At 47.3% G+C, this 21,825-nt stretch overlaps 1 long non-coding RNA gene across 1 annotated transcript in view; it reads right to left on the bottom strand.

The window, feature by feature from the left end:
• Nucleotides 1-8,400: 8,400 nt before the first annotated feature.
• The window catches only part of LOC125612992, a 20,453-nt gene continuing 7,028 nt past the window's right edge, over nucleotides 8,401-21,825 (bottom strand). Inside the window, exons 2-3 of the long non-coding RNA XR_007343499.1 lie at nucleotides 16,711-16,872; nucleotides 8,401-11,536 (exon numbers count right to left, since the gene is read on the bottom strand). This is a non-coding gene — a long non-coding RNA (uncharacterized LOC125612992). The remainder of the gene's footprint in view (nucleotides 11,537-16,710; nucleotides 16,873-21,825) is intronic.

Raw genomic sequence — 21,825 nt, 5'->3', positions numbered from 1 at the left:
AAAAAAAAAAAAGAAATTTAATTCCAATATATACTGCAAAAGCCAAACTGAAGAATACTATATGATTCAATTTATAGGAAGCACCGAGACTTAAAAAGAAAAAAAATATAAGTAGGCTATTTTTTGGCATGATAATGAAAGGCAGGCCACTTAAGAAAAAAATGTTTAACTCACCGTTTTGGAGGCAAAGTGCAAACAGCATGGCGCCGACTTGGGGACTTGGGCGAGGGCCCCTTTTGATTGCGTCACCTCATGGCGCGTGGCAATGGCAGGAGCTTGGGCGGAAGTGAGAGATCACATCTTGAAACAGGAAGCCAGAGATTGAGGGTCCCCCAATCCTGTCCAAGGCCAGGGCCCCGGTGACTATAAGGACCTCCTATTAGACCCCACCACCTCCCAACTCTACCATCCTGGGGAACAAGCTTCCAACCCTGGACGGAGCCCTTGGGGAAACAAGGCACATCCAAATCACAGCAGCTACCAAGGGCTGGGGAGGTGGGAATGGGAGCTAGTGCTTCCCCAGTACAGAGCTGCCATCTAGGATGAAAACATGCCAGAAGCAGATCTGGGCATGGCTGCGTCACACTGTGAATGCATTTAATGCCCTTGAGTGATGCCCTTGAAGATAACTGAAGTGGTAGATCACTTAGGTTGAACTCAGGGGCACTCGACCACTGAGCCACATCCCCGCCCTATTTTGTATTTTGTTTAGAGACAGGGTCTCACCGAGTTGCTTAGCGTCTTGCTTTTGCTGAGGCTGGCTTTGAACTCACCATCCTCCTGCCTCAGCTTCCGGAGCCATTGGGATTACACTGCACTCAGTTATTTTGCTATAATTTTAAAATTATACACACACACACCCCAGGAAGAGAGGAAAAAAATCAGCTACAATGGGCTTTGCAGGTGTGGAGTGATCTTTCCAAACTCCACAGGGGCAGACCCGCTAGCCCCTGGAGAGGGAGAGTGTGTGCCACTTGGGATTGGATTGTGAGGATGGTGGGCAGCTGCTCAGTGTTTCTGTACCCTGGTTCCTTCAACAACTCGTACTGCCCACCAATGTGGGGCATGGTGCAGACTGAAGTGTGGCCTCCAGTCTCATGAATAGGCACCCACGCACACGTGTACATACTTAAAGCATTTGGCCCAGGTGGTCGCTTCTGGTGTCTCCGTCTTTATCACCCACGCCCGAAGCACTGTGTCTACCTTGACTCTGATCTCCACTCAAAAGGAACGGTGTATTTTGGGGGTGATGCCATGTTCTGGAATTAGTGGGGCTTCCTGAATATACTGCAAACCACCAGATTATACCCTTTGAAGTGGTGGGCTTTATGGTACACGAGTTGCATATATTTAGACAACAGGCGGGTGATACAATCAGTGAGAAGTGTTCCTTAATGTGGTCACATATTGAGTGTGGGGCCGACGTATTTGCTAGGCAGCAAAGTCATGGCCACCATACCCAAGGCCTGTTTCTCACCGTGGTCAAAAGAAAGCCTGCACGCTGATAGTGTGGAAGAGGTGGTGGCCGGGAGCCGGGCTGAGACCCCTGAGCCTGACCACCACGGTTCTCTTAGAGCACTGAGAGGCCACTGTGCGGGCCCCTTCCCTTATAGCACCTAGGATGACCTCTTTGTGGGGCTGAAGCCTGCCACAGTGGCACCTGGCCTGGAAGGTGGCCCCCCCAATCCTCAGGTCCCTCCCACACTAGGCGGCACTGAGGCCTGAGCCCTGGCGCTTACCAAAGTGTGAATCCTGTCTCTTAGCAGGCACTGTGCAAGACAGAGGGGACCAGCCATCTCCTGCCTGGGCTTGTCCCACCAAGGTTTGGGACCATCCGGGTCCAGCTCTTTAGATGCAACCTGAGCAGAAAAGGCAGAATCTAGACCTGTGTGGTGGCAAAACCCAGCACCCCCCGCCCCTTGACCTCGGGAGCATGGACTCAGGCTGAGAAAGGCCTCAGCTACCCGCTGCTTCACACATACCATCCCCAGCTTTGCTGGCGCCTCTTCCACGGGAAGTCTGGAAGCCTCTGTGCCCGGCTGTTGTCTGGATAAAGCCACCTGAGGAGCATAGATCGGAGGAAGGGTGGGCCCTACGCAGCCCTCCCAGCCTGGGCTGTCCCACTTTTAACCAGGGCATAATAACCCGGCTTTGGAAGACACCTGGGAGGCATCAGCCACGAGATCTCGGCACAAGATGCTCAGGAGGGGCACCTGCTTCGTGATGTTACCAAGGGGCAGCACCTGCCTCTGCTGGGCACAGGAATGGGGAGTATTTCCCCTTTCAGTGACTCAGGGCTTGAGCCTGGGACCCAAGTGGAGGACGGGGTGGGCCCTCACCAGAAGGTTGGATACAGCGGGAAGTAGTTGGTATATGGTATGGGAAGAGGGGAGCCATGTGCAAGGGTGGATTCTAAGGTTTCTCAGAACTTATGAAAGAGTTCAAACAGGAGCATTCTTACCCACAATGATTGCGAGATAAGAAGGAAATCTATCAACACCTGACCCAGTTCCATCATGAGAACAGTCGATGGAAATGTTCAGGGACTCAGTCAAGAGAAAGGCAGAAGAAAGACCGAGAATCTTGTCAGGCTGGAGAATAATCTCTGAGGCACAAATATAGTAGGCATTAGGGGGAAAAACTTGCCCAAAGCAATGAAAACTTCAATGTTATTATGGTTATTGAGGAAGGATGTTATGTTTTAAACATTCAGTTTATTATATGCCAATCATACCTCAAAGCACTTGAAATTTAGAAGGTAAGCTATTACGGGCCACCTGCCCTTTGTAGTTTATGCATCAGGTCTCGTTTACTTCTCAAAACAGGGAGAAAAGGCAGGTTTAACAGAGGCCAGGCGCTCCTGGTGTTGAGGAGACTAGCGGCAGGCAGAGGGATGGAGCCGGGCGGCTGATTCCAGCCCCTGTGAAGCTCTATGACTATTTATGAGCCTTTTGTCCACTGGATGGTGGGGAAAGTATCAGGAAAAAATTACAGGGATTGTTGAGAGCATTGCCTGTGGGGATTTGCTCTCACTTTGGGCATAACTGACCAGCTGATTTCTCTTTGGACCTCACTTTTCTCTTCTGAGCTCCAAGATCCCTCTTTGCTCTGGGAACCCATGGAGAACTCCAAATAGTTTTTTGAATTTCAAAAGCAATGTAGCCTCTCTTGCCACCTGAATATTGGGATACAAAGATTCATCCTCTTTCCCAAGTGAACCAACACTTTTTTTCCACCTAATTATGTATTGTGCTCTGAAATCAGCTTCTATCTGAACTCAGGATCCTAAAGTAAGGAGTTTTCTTATTCCAAGGTCTTCATCACTGACAGGTGCTGGTGAATGATGTTTCTATGAATCAAAGCATGCTTTTAACTTTAAGATTTAAAAGGTTTGAATATCTGGGTTTGTGTGTGTGTGTGTGTGTGTGTGTATGAAGAAAAATGGTGAATATTAGCCCTTAAAAAATCAGCTCACTTTGAGACCTCCATGGCATTATTGCCTCCTTTAATATTGCTGACAGTCTCTTGCAAATGTATCACAAGTTGGCATTTATTAGTGCGAGGCACAAGTAAGGGGCATGTTATTTGATTTGAATAACAGCTCGGAGCTACAGTTTGAGTCCAGAAATATATTAGTCAGAAACAATCTCATTTAATAACACAGAAACTAATAAAAGAAAAGTATTCCAACTGATTCAGAATTGAATTTATGAATATTGCTTTAGCAGGATTAATGATCAAAACCCCAACCTGTTTGTCACGTTATAACTGACTTTTTCCATTTAAATGCAAAACCAGAAGTCAATGAGTCCAAAAGATTGTATATTGCTTTGAAGAAAATCAGTTCATTTTACATGTAAGCTTCCAAATTGGCAATAAACTTTAATTACAGGGTCAGATAATCAAATTATAATCAAATAGCCTCACATAAAAACCTATGTTTGAAATTAATGAGACACAAGCCTGCCACTTGGTATCACCACACCTCTGTAACTTACTAACCGACATTTCATTTCCACTTAAAAGTCACCTTAAGGACTTTCTCCTCAATTTCCACCGTGTCGCTTAATTTGATTTAGAAAACATTTCATTCTTAGACCATGCAGTCCTTCGGATTTTCATATTCCTCTCTTCATTTTCCCTCCTCCTCTTACCTTGGGGAAGGTCTGCTTCATAATTGACAATGGAGTTTCGAAACTGGCACTGTTGGAACACTTCCCACCGGGGAGCTGAATCCATCTCTGTTGGGGTGGCTGGGAGGGCCCTTCACCCTGGGGTCAGGTGTCCTCACTCAGAAGTTTGCACATAGCTTAGAAACACTTAAGTTATTTTGATATCAACATACTTGTTGGTAAGAGAATGGCATTAACGCTTATAAGTGCTTGATTGTCTCATTAGATTTGAACGGCAGGATGCTAAGTTATCTTTTAAACCCCTCTCTTTCAGCTTTAAAAATGATCTCTTTGTCTTCAGTTACTGCAGTTACAGTAGGGTTTTTTGTTTGTTTGTTTTTTTAATCAGAATAATGAAGAGTGGGGCTTCTTCCTGGCTGGTAGGCAAGTGGTCACTAAGAAAGAAGTGACAAGCTGAGAGGCTCATACAGAAGAGTTTAGAATGGACCCTCCTGGAACCAACGTGCTACTTAGGAGGCTGAGGCAGGAAGACAGGGTGAGTTGAGTTCAAGACCGGTCTGGGCAACAAGAAATAAAAAAATTTAAAAAAGACTTTGCTTTAGTTTTTCCATACTGTAAAATAAATGGGGGTGCAAGAGCATCTGACAGGGCTGCCGGGCAAAACTGAACTTCTAATATATGTCCCAGATATTGCCCAGGATGTATGTGTGCACGCATGCACGCGCACACACACATACGCACACACACACTCCCACATACACACTCTCACACACATATTCTTGTTTGAATTTTTATGGTGAACCAACTCTTTTTTCTCCTAATTATGTGTTGTGCTCTGAAATCAGCTTCTATCTGAATAATGGATGCTCCTTTGAGTGTTCTGAGCCTGATGTCTTCTGAAACATTAAAGAATTTCGTGGTGATGAACTCAATGTTTTCCAAACTTGCCAGAAAACCCAATCATCAGAACCAGCTGGGAACTCTCTAGACTCTAGACCCCAGGCTCCTCCTGCACCTGCGGATCCAGTGAGTCCAGGGCCTGGCCTGGGAGTTGGTATTTTGACGGGTCTCCCAGGGGATTCTTGGCATGGGACAAGTTTAGAAAACACTGCAAGATATCTTGTCACTACATCCCGAGAAGCAGGGTATGGAGTGTGCGAGTCAAGGCAGAATTGTTAACCTTCATTTCCATCTGGAGAAATCACAGTCGGGGAAGGTGCTTGGCTCTATATGTAACCTGGGACCTGCTAACATGTCAGCCAGCCTCCGAATATTTTATTTCATTGCCGTATAAAGTAAAAGGTCAGACGGTCTAGAGACGGGGAGAAGACGACTGACCATGGAGGTTACTTCTACCAGTGTCTTCGTGAGCTCTGCTCTTTCGTGTGCCCTGCTCAAGTTGTTCTTCTGCAATGAGGAGACACTTCCTGCCTCAAGCGCTCCCTATGATTTTACCACCTGGACCAGAAGAGAGAGAGAGAGAGAGAGAGAGAACCCGTGAGAAGTTCCATCAATCGAGGGCACAAAGAGTAGGGAGAGTGCGCTGCGAGTTAACTGCAGGTTAACAGCTCTGTCTCCTGGTTAGCAGCCACTTAGCCCCTGTCCACCCACTTCCCCTGACCCACAAATATGGGGAGAATGCAGAAAATCACTGAACCCCCATGATTCTCCTGCGTACTCTGGGCACACTTGTGCAATGGATGGAAACTGCAAGCAGTCAGCGTCATGCAAATATTCAATAAAAGCAGACCCTTGGGTCATGCCACTCTTGCCTGCTCTCTATTACCACCAGGGCAGGAGCTGTGGATTCGAGGTCAACTACTCTCTTCTCGTAAGAGGTCTTTACCTGCAGGCAGTGTTCAGGAGAAGCATGGCTGGAATTGTTTCTTCCCAAGACTCCAGCCTCCAGGACACAGCTCCTGGTTCCCCTAGTCCACCCTTTTGGGGTTCATCTTGCTTTCCAAGAACTAAAGCGGTCAGGGTTTATGCTCACAGTAAAATCAGCCTTTTTGGAATGGTCACTGGACCCAGTGGTGAGAATTGGTCTCCACCCCAGCTCCAGCCATGACCACGACCTGTGGGCCTCTCCTCTGCCTCACTCAGGTAGTTACCGTTGGCCTGGACCTTCTGGGCCTCTCTGCTTGGTTCTTCCTGGTTGTTGTTTTGTGGTGTTGTTTGTTTTTGGATGACTGAAGATACTCAGTAGGCACAGGCTAAAATCGAAGAAACAAAGTTCAGTTTTCCTTTCCATCAATTATTTCTGCTCCTTCGTTTTCAAAATTGACCCCAAATGACTTCTGCTGTGCAATCCCACTGCTGTAAGATCTGCTTGTCACTATGCCTTGTGAACCCAGTGACTAAGGAATAACATGGAAAATGTTGGGATGCCAAAGGAGAAAGATCACAGAGCCTTCTCTAAGCCAGCATCTCGAGTTCTTAGACCACCTCTCATAAATGAAAGGAGCCCAGATTTTTTTCAAAGGCCTAACAAACAATACAGCTGGTTCTCCGTATCTGAGGGTTTCCCATCTGTGACTTCAACCGAGGTTGAGTTGAAAATATTCGGAAAAGAAATTGCGTCTGCACTGAACACCTACAGACTTTAAGTTTCATTCGAACACTATGCCATTTTCTAGAAGCGACCTGAGCATCCTCAGATTTTGGTGTCTGGATGGGGGAGGTTGCTGGTTTCCAAAGGGTGCTAAGGGAGAACTGTAGGTGCCTCTGGGGCAAAGTATCCATGGGAACAAAGATCCATTGATAGGAGGTGGAGGAAGACAAGGCAGGGCGCTATTACCCATGGGAAATGGTGGGGTTCTGGTGACATCGATGGGACAATGATCCTATCTTTCTTAATCTCCCAAGCTCTTGGTGCTGCTCTATTGACTAAATACTAGGTCAAAAACATGTCTTGCTGCCTGTTTTCCCAGAGGCACCGAGGTCTAAATCACCTGCCAGGTAAAGAATTTATGAGAAACCCTTCTGAATCCCTCTGGCCTCCTTCCGCTGTGACGCTCTGCAGGGCTTCCCTTGGCGCCCCGGGAGGACCGCTCACCATCATGGCCAGGGCTTTCTGGGACAGTAAGTCCTCAGAGCTCCTGAAGTTAGATCTTTTAGTTCAGATGTGATATAAAATTCTTGGAGATTGAACCTGGGTGACAACTTGAGATGCATCTCAGAGGGCTTGAAGAAATTTCATGGTTAGCTCTTTATCTGAGGGAACATCATTTGTTCAAAGCTTCTAATTGTGAAAAATCAATAACCGCTCGTGGCCTAAATTCTGGTGTGTTTATAAGAAAGAATACTCTGTAGTCATTCAAAATCACATAGGAGAATACAGTGGCATGACAGAATGTCCATCTCCGATGGGTTAGTGAAAATACAGGGCTATGTTTATAAAGATGAATGACAACAGTTAACAATGGTCACCTTTGGTTGATGGGATTTTTTCCCAGTACTGAAGATTGAACTCAGGGGCACTCGACCACTGACCCACATCCCTGGCCCTATTTTATTTAGAGACAGGGTCTCACTGAGTTGCTTAGCATCTTGCTTTTGCTAAGGCTGGCTTTGAACTTGCAATCCTCCTGCCTCAGCCTCCCGGGCTGCTGGGAGTACAGCCCTACTCCACCATACCTGGCTGGTTGATAGGATTTTGACTGACAGACTATTCCTTTTTTGACTTATTTTCCAAGTTGTCTGCACTAATCATCAGTACTTTTACATGGCCTTTTTATTTAGTACAAACCTAAAGACACTTCTTTTTTTGTCTCTCTTTTCATGTTTTTATTGGTGTATTATATGTGTGCATGATGGTGAGATTTGTTGTTACTATTGTGAATGCACACAACATGACAATATAATCTGGCCAATTCACTCCCCAGCACGTCCTCCTAAAGACACTTCTGAGGGAAACGATAATAGAACCGAACAAGTCTTACTTGTCATTATGGGTCTGGACTCCTAGCTTCTACTGTGCCGTGAGTCAAGGGATTCTGTGTCTACTCTGTTTCTAAGTTGTCCCAAACTCTAAATTCACTGGTTGTCTTAGTCTTTCCCCATACTTTATTGACCCATGTGGAAATATTCTAGCCAAGAAGAAGTAGCAAAATAATAACACTCCGATGAATAAACTATGGGATGTATCCAGACCTGACTTATTGTGCTTAACCTGGTAAAAGCCACAGAGTAGGTGCTAATTAAATGTTTGTTGAGTGAATAAAAGAAAATGCAATCTTGGTATTTTAAGGACTTTTATGTGTTTCATTGTTACAATAGAAGAACAAAGTGGTGAAAAAAAAAAAAAAGACCCACTTAACTCAATTCATAACAAACAGTGGTTTAAAATAGAGATTCCAAACCAATTTTGGCTAAAAGCGTTCTAGAATATTCCTAACAGCTGCTGTTTTAGACATAGTCTGAAATAAATAACTTCCAGGGTAGTTCCAAGTCTGCATTGAATAAACAGTGCAGATAGAGGAAAAGGCTTAATTAGCATTAATTGTAGTTAGCTTTGTGCAGCTAGCTCCAAGCCTGGACCCTGCTGCTCACAGAGAATCCTAGTGACATGCTCCTTCTCGGGCTGTAGATGGAGCCATAGCATTACTAAATCTCATCAGGGCTGAGCACTGGGGGTTCTGAGCTACTCAAGCCAGATGTTTGCAAGTTTTCTGGCTTTAGTTTCTAAGTGTGAACAACCAGAAAACTCAGACCTTTCTATTTTCTCCGAAGCTGACTGGGTTTGGAGAAGCCAAGGAGAGCCTGGCCTGGGTGCCTTCGACTCTCATCCGCCTGGCAATTATCACCTGCTCTCTGTCTTCTCTGACGACTTCTCTGCTTGAGGGCATCCTGGGGCTGTCAGTCCTGCCTCCTGGTGAATTCATTTAGCTAGTCAGACCTCCATCCTCTTGTGTTCCCATTCTCCTGCCTTCTTTTCATAAGAGCCAGGCCAGGCCAGGGCCCTGGGACTCCCCTGACCTCCTGGGCCAGAGTGGAGATGAGGGGACCCACAGATGGGGGTCTCCTTCAGAACCTCCCTGGCTCACTCTACATTTTCTTTCTCTTCTAACTCCTGTCTTCTCTCTCCTCCTCTCTCCCTCTTGCTCCTCCTCTCTCCCTCTCCTCTCTGCCTCTCTTATCTCTGCCTCCTTTCCTCTCCTCTCTTTCCACACACAGATCCTTGTAGCCAGAGTCCTGACACGAAGGCCATTTTCACGCTCATCTTACGTGTCTTCCCCCTGCCCAGTGACATCTCACATCATTCTCACCTCCAAACACCCCCATGGCTTCCTCCGGGCTCTCATCCCGCAAACCTGGGCTGACCTTTCCAGGGTCTGGACCCCCCCCCCCTCCCTCCCCTGTCCGCATGCTTGAAACGTAGGCCACCCGTGCTCCCTGTGTCCACTGCCTGAGATTCCCCCCCCTCTGAGGCCAGGTCATAGGCCCCTGCCTCCTTGCAGCCTTCTTGACAGATCTCCAGTGGGAATTTCTGTCTGTCTTCCATGGAAGGACTTCATGATGACATGGTCCCTATTTGCCTTGGAGTCTGACTCCCGGGTGCCTATCTGTATGATAAGGTGACCAACTGATGGGGACCTCGTATTTCCTTGTCAGCTGCAGCCTTTCCCATCCACTCACTGAACTATTGCTGGGCTCGTGGTTGCAAGGGAAGAGAAGGGTAGACCGTAGGGACAGAGGGCTCTCTTCCCTGGCATCTGAGTTGCCAAAGTGACTCCCCATGTCCCATCGGGGGATGAGGAAGTTGATATAGCGACTGTGTATGGTGGAAGAGGGTGTCTTCACATCCCAGGAGGAGAGTGGAAGAAGATGGCTGTGTAGACACTGGTGGGTCCCTGAGAAGGCATCCTGTCCCTGTCCTGTACACCTAAGCTCAGAGCACTGGGGTGGGAAGCCCCTGGCCCCCAGACAGCTTTGTCAGATCTGGGAGCAGAGAGCCCCTAAGCCTCACTGCCTAGGCGGAGCTTGGCTAGGGGGACAAGGCCCTGCTGCAGGATGGGCCTGGGTAGGGAAGCCCTTGGCCTTCTGAGTTTCCCATCTTCTACGGTAACCCAAGGGACTCAGGGACACACTGAGCCAAGGTTGTGGCCAAGGCCGTGGGTGCCCCAGCCCTTCGGCCCTCAGGCTGTCCTCTCCTCTTTGTCAGCCGGCCTGACACTCAGTGGCCAGCACTGTGTCTTTGCCAGGGGGATTTCTCTGGTTGCCAGAGCCGGATGTGCCCATGCACATGGCTGGCCAAAGTGCTGGGGACGGGATGCCACAGCAGCACAAGCAGAAAGACTGAGGGGAGGTGGCGAAAATACCCCAGCTCCTCCCAGGGGCTAAGTGTGTTCCGCCTGTTTCCCAGAGTTCTCCGAGGTGCTGAGCACTGGGTGGCCACCAGGTGACTTGCTGATAAATACTGTCAGCTTCCTTTCCTGTCCCTCTCCTCCATCACCTTCCAAATCGACTCCCTTGTGTTCTGATGCTGAGGGACCCAGAACTGACACAAGCTCAAGGGAGACTCCTGGGAAGGCCCAAGGAATGACGGGGAGGACCCCCTGGGGACCAACACCCAGGAGTGGGACTCCTGCCGCTGACTTCATCAGACAGGTCCAAACCTCTTCCAAACAGCCAGTGAGAAAGGGAACAGCCTTAGGCTGGGTTGATTTGTCCCAAGAGGAAAACTGTAGGTTTTTCCATCCGGGGCCTTCTCCTCCTCTCTCTCAGCTGCTCCAGGGCAGAATGAGCTCATCTCAGTCTGCAGCCTCCTACAAAAGGGGCTTCTTGAGCCAAATTCAGTCTACCTGGCAATGTGACAAGGACTGCAGATGGCCTTAAGGTGACAAGGGTAGCCTCAGCCACAGCCAGCAGGGGAGCGGGCCCTCCTCCTATAATGGCAAGGAAATGAATCCTGCCAATGACCTGAACGATCTCAGAAGTGGATTGTTCCCAGAGTCTCCCGATAAGCACCAGGCCAGCCAGTGCCTTCTTTTGGCACAGGGAGGCCCTGAGCAGAGGAGCCAGACAGCCCACCCAGCCTTCTGACCCTGGCACTGAGGGATAATAAGCTGGACTGTTTTAAGTCGCTCAGTGTGGAGTATGTTGTTACAGCAGGCTACAGGAAACTAATAATCAGGTGGTTAGAGCTGGTGAGGACCGCTGTTTGTGACCACTTGGATTAAAGTACTGCCAAGGTAGATGGGTAGGAAAGCCCGCATCTGTCCTTCCACCAGGGCTGCCAGTCCGCCATGGTAGCGTCCCATAGGATGGCTGGTTAGGAATAGTGAATGGATGAAGAAAGCTGGCCCCTTTGGATTGCAAGTGGGGAGGGAAGGCTGCTCATCCATTGGTGTAACTGCGGGGAGCTGGTGTGTCAGTCAGAATCCATCACTGAGACAAAATACCTGAAAAGAAAAGCAACATATAAGGAAGAAAGCTTTCTTTTGGCTCAGAGTTTCCCTCCATGACTGTTGGCTCTATCAGTTTGGGCCAATGATGAGAGAGCACGTCCCTGGTGGAAGCACATCATGGGTGGGACTTCTCAACTCAGCAGCTGCAAGCTCAGGAGGAGAGGAGCAAAGTCCCAATATCCCAGTAAGGATACGCCCCCAATGACCTAACTTCCTCCCACTTGGCCCCGCCTCTTAAAGGTACCACCACCTCTTAAAGGTTGTACCACAGGCCAGAGACCAATCCTTTAGCACATAGGCATTTTGGGAGAACATTCCAGATCCAAGCTAGAGCTCTGGGGATGAGGGGACATTTGAGATGGCTTTGCATGGTAGAGCTTGTGAGTCCTTGGATGCTTGATTTTTAGTTTGGAATCTGTCAGGAGGCCTGATTTGGGGCACATGAGCAGCATCCTGTGAGTATGATTAGCAGTTCCCTGTCCACTTCATTTTTAAGGCCAGGCGGTGTGATGGGGCATGGAGTTTAGCTTCAGGTTTACTTAAGCTTTTTTGTTCCTCTTCCGCCCAGCAAAGGGAACTTGGAACCCAGGGTTGGAATTTGCTTTCCCTCTTCGACTAAACTTTACTGTTTCAATGGATTTCAAGCTAATGGTGGCTACAGCTGCCAACTGGAGCTGTTCACACATGTCTTGGGGGTTGTGGGAGGGACAGGCATTCACACTTTGATCTCTGCAGTGAGGATAAATAGCTTGTTCAGTCCCCCAAATGGAGGAGGTTTCCTGCCTTAATCATAGAGCTCTGGAATCTACTTCCTGTCTGGGATGGGAGGACTCGTACTTTTGGCTTGGCTTCCATGTTTCTCATTGGCCAAGATAGAAAGGACCGAGCTGGAAAAGTGACCAAGTCTTCTCCTTTTGTTCATGGAAAATTCCAAACATATTCAAAGGTAGAGAGCATGGGATGATAAACTACTCACGACTCAGCTTTCACAATGTCCGGCCTACGGCCTGTCTTGTTCCAGCTGTGTCCCCACCTGCCCCAAGACAACTCTCATTTCATCCACAAATATTCAGTGAGCATGTATCACCTTTGCACCTAGAAATGAAAAGAATTACCTGGCTCATTCTGAAACTAAATTCCCCATATTCTCCTGTAAATCACCAGAAACAGCTGGAAATAAAACATGACTCAGTCTTGGGATTAGGAAGAAATATATTCTCTACTCATGATGTTAATACTTATGTTTTTAATATATTTATTTTTTAGTTGGACACAATACCTTTATTTTATTTATTTATTTTTTTATGTGGTGCTGAGGTTCGAACCCAGGGCCTCGAACGTGCTAGGCGAGTGCTCTACCACTGAACCACAGCCCTATCCCCAATACTTATGTTTAATCCAAAGGAAAGAATCTCTAACAGTGAAATTTCTACTATGTAGGGGAGACGCTGCATTTGGGGACAGGGAATAGCGAAACGTGGTCAACTACTTACTGTGCAGTGCCAGCCAGGGTAGGAAAATTGCTAGCAGATTATATTTCCCCCAGCACTTTTTGCACCTCATACACCAAACTCCTTAGTAAGTACTGAGAACATTTTTTTGAATTATCTCTTGGGAGTTCATCAGCTTCTCTGCCCTCATCAAACAATGGAAAGTTCTGGAATTCCTGGGGGGTATGGCATGTCATCTCTGTCATCCAGTGTGCTTGTTAAATGTCTATTGGACTCATGGCTCTACCTGTCGCCCACTGGGATCTCTTTGACTTAATACCAGGTGTGAATTATTCTCCTGCCTTGTTCATTTGGATTAGAAACCCCATGATATTAAACTGGGCTCATATGTTTTTTGTTTTTTTTGCTTTTCTTTTTGAAGCCATAGAGATGTTTTGGAGGGACTCTGGATTGCATTAGTCGATAGTGTACAATTTTCGTGGGAGACATATGGAAAGACTCACCTCCACTTAAGGCTCATTTCCCAGGACCGGCGGCTCACGGTGGGGCGTGGGGCGGGCATCACCACAAAGACAAGAGGCTTTCAGGCAGCTGTCTTGGAGCACATCTCTGACCTTGGAGCACATCTCCATCCTCATCCTGCACTGACCTCGGCACAAGTCAAAACTCAGCACATACAGGACTGAGACTGAGGATCCAGGCCCTGGGAAACTCTCAGGTTAGGGTTTCTCCTGGTGAAACTATGAAGCTGACTTCTTTGTTTTCTTGGATGGAGCGGGAAAGACTGCTGCGGGGGTGTGGTGCTCTGGTGCTTCCTTCTTACCTATTGGAGCGAGTGGAGAAAAGCCGTTCTGTGCTGCCTACCAAGTAGGCTGTGTTTTCCTTGCAAAGACAAATGTCAATCACCCCGGCAGAGAGAGTTTTCAAGTCTGAGTAAATGTTTGACCTTCGGTGAGATTCCAGAATTGAGGTGTTTGCATCATCAGAAAACATGACAAGTTCATGGAGGACAGAAGTAAAGACAGATGAGGTTGTTTATGCAGGAGGAGGGCCACAGGTGGGGGGGCTGGAAAATTTGGGGTCTAATTAGGATTCTCTGCAGAAGAAGCTTGCTGGAGATTTCTGGGGAAATCTTTTGCTTCTTCCCTGGAAACAAAAAATGCTCTAAAAAATGCTCCTTCCGGTGGAAGAAAAGACCCGATGGGTGGAAGTACACTCTGCTTGTTGGCAAAGGAGAGTGAGAGGTTTTTGGAGTGTAAAGAGAAGTAAAACTGCTTTTGTGCTTGGGGACTTAGATTGAGGGGGACAGGAACAGAGGAATGGTGTCTAACCAACTGGGCTACAGATAAACCCGGAAGCTTGATGTTTTCCAACACTGCTGTCAGGACTTGCTTTCCGCTCGACGGCTCTTGGTTCCACCAGATACTGATTGGCCATGATGCAGATGGCAGCCTGGGACCTGGGGTCATCCAGATGTATCTGGGTTACAGAAGTTCCCATGGCCCAGGCTTCCGGAAGAAGAGGGGAGGAAAGCAAAGCACATTTTGAAAACACTGCAGGACGGATGTCACTAAGGAATGAGCTACTTGGGTTGGAAGAATAGGCTGCGTTGGCCATGGGAGGGTTGCGGGGACTCGGCCTGCTGTGCTGAGATCTGGGGCTGCGCAGGCAGAGAGGGGGAACGAGGCGGAGCAATGCAGGACGAAGTCACATGTCAGCAAGTCTTCCATCCCTGGGTCCTGGGGACTTGGAGGGCCAGCCAGAGTTTCCTGGCATTTGGTCTTGAAGTAGGTAAGGCCAGCTGGCTCCAGAGCGTTTCAGAAAGCTTATGTCAGCCTTGTTTGGGGGTCTTGTTTGCTGCCTGGGAGGTGACACTGCTGCCTGGCCAAGGTTCAGCAGCTCCTCTGGGGGCGCATGTGGAGGTGCTGGACTGTGATAGGATCTTTCAAGCCAGAAAAGGCTGGGGGACAGGAAGGTAGGGCCAGAGATGGAACGCAGGGTGGGTCTCACAGCCAGAGCAGGTCCCTTGGGCTTCAGCCAGTCATCATCCCTGGCAAGGAAGAGTTCTTAGTGACCCCGAGGCCAGACAAGTGCTCCTTCTCCCTCCTACTGTGAAGTATTCTGCGTGAACCTCGGCCTCCCTGGGGGGCTCTTCCATATGGGATGCGAGGCATGCTTTGAAAAAGCATCCGTGACCCGGTACACCCACCAAGCCTTCTTCCCTGGAAACAAAAAATGCTCCAAAGCCCAAGTTTTATGCAAACACTTAAGCAGGCGGTCTTCCTGCCTCTCTGCATTACTGTCACTTCAACACATCTCTCCCGGGCCGCGCCTTGCAGCCTTGCAGCAGGGAGCTTGGGTTCGCCTCTGGCGCCAGGGATCCATTTCCACAGAGGTTTTCTGCACCCTTGGCTCCCCTTGCTCAGGTCTTTTCGAAGGTCATTTGCCCTTGAGGTTTCTCCTTCTTGGGGGCACAGGACTTTTTTCCGGGAGACTTCTGAATAAAAACACCCAGATCAACCAGGAGTGACCTGGGGAGCTTCCTGGGGTCGGGTGCACTTCCCTTCCTGCAAGAGGGAGCGATATTGACTGGATGTATGTCATGCACACTCTTCTAGGTGCTTAGCTAGTCCTATCTCATTTAACCTCATAGTGATAACCACAGGGACTGGCAGAGGACACTGTGGCTTGGGGAGACTGTAACACACACAGGCTTCAGGCAGGGCAGCAAGGACTCCACCCCAGGCTCTTCCCTCCCCACCTGGGAAAACTCAGGAACTTGGGTTCTGTGCCGTGGAATCAGGAGCTCAGCATCTTCTGGGGTGGAGCTTTGATATGGGGGATGGGAGTCGGCAGAACTAGTTCTTCCTGAAAGCCCCTTGGGGCTCTGGAACCAAAGAACTCAGAATGGGCCACACGTGTGCATGTCCACAATTTTCTTTCTTTTTTTTTGGATAGGGGGCACTGGGGATTGAACTCAGGACCACTGAACCACTGAGCCCCATCCCCAGCCCTGTTCTGTATTTATTTACATACAAAATAAGTCTCACTGAGTTACTTAACGTTTCACTTTTGCTGAGGCTGGCTTCGAACTCGCGATCCTCCTTTCTCAGCATCCTGAGCCGCTGGGATTACAGGGGTGCGCCATTGCACCCAGCTATGTTCATGATTTTCTATTTCCTTCACATCCCCTGGGTCACTACTGACCCACCGCTGGTAATGATGGATGTGGTCGCTTAAAGCCGCCTCACCCAGGATTTACTCCATACCAGGCCCAGCTCTTGGGACTGAGAGATGAAAATGTCACAGTCTTGGGCTGGGGCTGGGGCTCAGTGGTAGAGAGCTTACCTAGCATGCGTGAGGCACTGGGTTAGATCCTCAGCACCACATAAAATTAAAATAATAAAATAAAGATATTGTGCCCACCTATAACTAAAAAATAAATATAAAGAAAAAGAGAATATCACAGTCTTTACTACTGGTGACTCCAAGGCCCCCGTGCAGGCGATACAATCCCAGAAATGGATGGGAAGGGATCAGAAGGTTCTGGTGAAAGTTTCAATTGCAACCAGCTAGCCTTATAGCAGAATCCCATACAGAATTCCCACAGTCTCGCCCAGACTTGGAGAGGCCTCTTTGATGGGCCTCCTTGGCAAGAAATGCCGATGCCCCAGGGACATGACCTAGAGGAAGAGGTTTGGACAAAGAAGAGCTCACCTGAGCATCTGAGGAGAGAGAAGGGGTTTTGGAGTTATCTGGTGAGACCTTGAGAAGGAACTTGAGGTCTTGAAAACCAGATGCGAAGTAAAGGGCTTCCCCATATTGCATCCTTCTGCTCCAACCTGCGCAGGGTTTGAGGCAGGCAACGAATGACGAGATCTAGGAAGAGTGAGGACTTGAAATTTCCATATTAAAGCTGTTTCCAGCCAGCACAGTAATCACTGGACTATTATCACCTCTCTCTCCAAAGACCTTAAGTAAGTGTGGGTCACAAAGAATAGTGTGCACTCGATACAGTGGTGAAATTCCAGGAGGTGACATCCTCGGGAGGACCAAGGCAGAGCCAGGAAAGTGGGTTAGGAGATGATTAACCAAACAGGAAAAGGCAGTAGTGCCTTTAGTGAATTAAAAGGTGAAGCTCACTGTGTGGGATGGAGAGGGGGTAGCAAGGTCTCCCGGTGGTATAGCCGGGGCAAGCAAGTGGGCCCCGTGCCTCGGGCACAGCAGTTCAGGGTGTGCCAAAAACTTACCCATCAAGTCACCTTTTAATGGAATATTATAAAGAAATATATGAAAATGAATGCATATGGGAGGGCTGGGGTTGTGGCTCGGCGATAGAGTGTTCGCCTCGCATGTGCAGGGTCCTGGGTTCGATCCTCAGCACCGCATAAAAATAAATAAATAAATAAAATGAAGGTATTGTGTCCAACTACAGCTAACAAATAAATAAATATTTTTTAAAAAATGAATGCATACCACTTTATTTACAAAGGAGGCAACAGGCCCAGATACATTCACTGACTCCCCCTTCGTCCCCCACTCCCCTCTCACTTATCACAGTGAAACACCGACCTAGGAGAAGCCCAAAATGTCAGGTTAGGAATCGGTCATCTTGCTTTCATTTACACCACTGATCCTTTACATGTGTATGTGTTTTAATGAAAATTTGGTCTTTCTGGTAGAATTTAGCAAAGCAAAATCTATTTCTACTTTCATTAAACCTTGAATTCCTTGGGAAAAAAAATGAATGCCAAAATCCATAATGAACAAAACGTCAAAATTTTGCATGATGACAAACTCAGCATCACCGATTCTTCCCTTTGCCTCAGGTTCCAATAGAGCTGAGCAATGCCATGTTATAGATCCTTTATTTAAAATTTGGATGGCTTATTATTATTATTATTATTATTATTATTATTATTATTATTATTTTGCTTTATTTTCTTGCAGTCCTGGGGATGAAACTCAGGAAACGTCTACCACTGTGCCTCATTCCCAGTCCTTTTTATGTGATTTTTTTTTAGACAGGTTTTTGCTAAGTTGCCCAGGTCGGCCTCAAACTTGCAATCCTTCTGCCTCTACCCCACCTCCCAGAAGCCGGGATGACAGGCGCGTGCCCCCACACCTGGCTGCACTAACCTTGATTTTTAATGCTGGTCGCTGAGTTTGTGGGCACACCCCCTAGTGTTATCTATTACTCCCCTCAACCCAGTCCTGGTCCTGGCTGTGAAGGAAAGAGTAACCCTTGTGCCAGGGGGTTCATGGGGAAGGGCAGATGCCTGGGTGATACCAACTCTTGCAGGATACTATTGGGGCTCAGAAAAGGAGACCCTCAAAGTGTAGCCTTTGGCATGCTGAGTGCAGAACTGGAGCAGCAGCCTGAAGTTCTCTGTGACAACCCCACCTCACCCCTACCCTCACCTTGGGATCCTCTTTTTCTCCAGAAGTGCAGGGAGGGGCTTCCTCTGAGGTTTTCCTTGTCTTACTTAGGGAAGTTCCTAAGGAAGGAGTGCCATTGGTGTTTGTCATGGACCCTCTCCCTGGAATCTACATTAGCCAGAGATTAACCGACACAAGAAGAGACAGAAAGTCAAGCGCCACTCTCAGAGTCCAGGTGAACTTTGTTCCAGGTAATGGTTCACTCTTTCAGTCCCTTTATCTCCTCTAAAAATCATTTACTTTTCCTTTTAATTCCCTATAGTTCCCACTTCTCTCTTCCTTTACTACACGGTATTGAAGTTTTAACCATCGGGCCCTTTGTATTAGTCAATTTTCTGCTACTGTAATAAAATAACTGATTCTGACTATGTTACAAAGAAAAAGACTTAGCTCACAGTTCTAGTGGTTCAAGGGCATGGTGCCAGCATCGGCTGTGCTCCGGTGAGGACCTCATGGTCAATGACATTATGGTGAAGCACGTGGGAAGAGGAGAGATCACACCATGAGACAGGAAGTTAGAGGCCTGGGGGAGCCAGGCTTGCTCTTTATAACAACCTCTTCCCTCTAAATATACCTCTTAAAGATGTCACCAGCTCCCACAATGTCACACTGGGGACCAGGCTTCCAACACATGAAACTTGGAAGACACACTCAAACTGTACCCAAACCATAGCACCTTTCTTTGAATTTCATACTTCATGCGACTCTTGTGCATGTACACAATTAATAAATGTGTATGCTTTTCTCCTGTTAACCCGTTTTTTGGTTCATTTCTGCAGATTCAATTATCAAACCTTTGGAGGGTGGAAGGGAGGACCTGCTTACCTCTCTAATACCTCCAGAGACTCTGGATCACCACTGACAAAACCCTCCTGCCCGTTAGTGCCCCCGAGTGGGGGCGAGTCTCGTGTTCACACATCACTGTAGGCTGTGAGGCTGAGGCCTCCCTGGGACTCTGGTCCCAGATGGTGGGCACAGAGCCAGGGGGCCCAGTGGTCCAAGAGGGAAGTATTTGGGGAGCGGTGGGCTGATTTGATTTTGTCTCAATGGGAACTTTCTTTGGATCTCTTTCCTTGACTTCGCTGCACATTTCAAAACAACATTCTTTTATGAACAAGCACCCGGACATCAAATACTTCCACACCCTGTGCTAGAAGTGCTCCAGGCCATGTTGTTCTTTTTCTTTTAAAGAGTTCCATGTAAAATCAGATGTTAACTCTCTGAATAACCCGAGTGGAAAGGGTTTTTTTTTTTCCTCTTTAATAACACCAATGACAATCAGAACAGGTGGAAAGAATATGTGCCCTTACAGAACAGCATACAGCAGTTAAGAAGAAAAATACCAAGTCGTTACATATGTAACAAAGTGCTCTTATTTATTGACGGTGAGAAAAATGAATAACAAAGCTTTGAGGGAAAGCGTGGTCAGGAAACATCAGCACAAAGAATGATTTATTTCTTTGAACAGGGCCTGTTACTTGTGTAAATGGATTTTGTTTTGTATCTTGGTCAACACCAACTTCTCCCAGTATGGAGCTGGATGGGATCTTGGAAGTCGACTGGTTGAATGGCACAGTACCACCTCGGCCATGTCTACACTTTCTTCATGATATTGTGATTGGAAAACGAGACTAAGAAGGAAACGCAATTAAGCTGGGATCACACAGTTGGCTGGTGATGGAAATGGACATTTCTTTTTCTTTTCCTTTTTTTTTTTTTTTTGGTACTGGGGATTAAACCCAGGGGCGCTAACCACTTGAGCCACATCCCCAGCCCTTTTTGTTTTTTTGAGACAGAGGCTCCCTAAATTGCTTAGGGCCTCACTAAGTAGCTGAGGCTGGACTTCAACTTGTGATCCTCCTGCCTCAGCCTCCCAGGTCTCTGGGATCATAGATGTACGCCATTGTGTCCCGCCTGATCATTTCTCCAAGTGATTCCAGGCCTAGATTTCCAGTTTTTGTTTCTTTCCTTTAATTTTTCCCTAAAGTACTGTATGAAGGAACAGCTTCATTAATTGCTATTGACTAGAGTGCAGGTGGCTTTGATAGTCACTGATAAAACCCCCAGGAGCATTCAAATACTTGTTTCCTTCCAAAGATTGTCTTGCCTAGTAAGTGTTGCATTGCGATTTCAAACACTTGAACTTCACACAGAGGGCTGGAAGGAGCCTCGGGAACCTTAATTGTTGCTGGTGGTGATCAAAGTGAATGTTAAGTTCTGCCTACTGCTGCAGGGCAAGATAAAGTCGATCATCTTTGATGATCTCTCTGCCTGCAGCCCTGGGCTTGATAGAGCTCCAAACATGTTTGTCTTGAACATTGTTGAACCTGGAAAAATTCACACTGAGCAACTGCTTCTTGTTGCAGGAACATACATTCTTCTCTTGGTAAAATAGCAAGCAGAGGAGGAAAAGTCCCCACCTGCATTCTTACAGAATTGTCCCAGGCTCTGAGAGCCAGCCGTCAGCTCCCGCCAGGCCGCTCAGCACAGTGGCCGGATGCCTTCTCCCCAGACACGGTTTATCTGGTACCTGAGGTTTTGGGCTGGTTCCTTTCTTACCTTTTGTTGTGATGGTGGCTGTTAATCTGTTTTGTTTGAAGAACTTTTATTTCACATGTATTTATGTTAGAATCAGAAAACACAGATAAAGGGAAAAAAGTAGCGACCTACTAGCACTTTGGTGTGTGTGTGTGTGTGTGTGTGTGTGTATACATATACTTATTTATATATATATTTTGGGATTGAACCCAGGGGTGCCTGGCATTGAACCCAGGAGTGCTCTACCACTGAACTACATCTCCAGCACTTTATACTTATATTTTGAGACAGGATCTCCCTAGGTTGCTGAGGCTGGCCTCAAACTTATGATCCTCCTGCCTTAGCCTTCCAAGTTGCTGGAATTACAGGCATGTGCCAAAAAATTTAGGTCATTTTTAGACTACTTATAATACCTAATGCAATGTAAATTAAATGTTAATAATTGTTATAATGTGTTATTTAGGGAATAATGGAAGGGGGGAAAGTCTACACATTCAGTACAGACACAATTTTTTTTTCTGAATATTTTTTTTTTAATTTTTTATTGTTGGCTGTTCAAAACATTACATAGTTCTTGATATATCATATTTCACACTTTGATTCAAGTGGGTTATGAGCTCCCATTTTTACCCCATATACAGATTGCAGAATCACATCAGTTACACATCCATTGATTTACATATTGCCATACTAGTGTCTGTTGTGTTCTGCTGCCTTTCCTATCCTCTACTATCCCCCCTCCCCTCCCCTCCCCTCCCCTCTTCTCTCTCTGCCCCCTCTACTGACATTCATTTCTCCCCCTTGTATTATTTTTCCCTTTCCCCTCACTTCCTCTTGTATGTTCTTTTGTATAAC

The sequence above is a fragment of the Marmota marmota genome, unplaced genomic scaffold, assembly GCF_001458135.2.
Source record: "Marmota marmota marmota unplaced genomic scaffold, marMar, whole genome shotgun sequence".
NCBI classification, from domain to species: Eukaryota; Metazoa; Chordata; class Mammalia; order Rodentia; family Sciuridae; genus Marmota; species Marmota marmota.
This window is presented reverse-complemented; position numbering and strand designations above follow the sequence as displayed.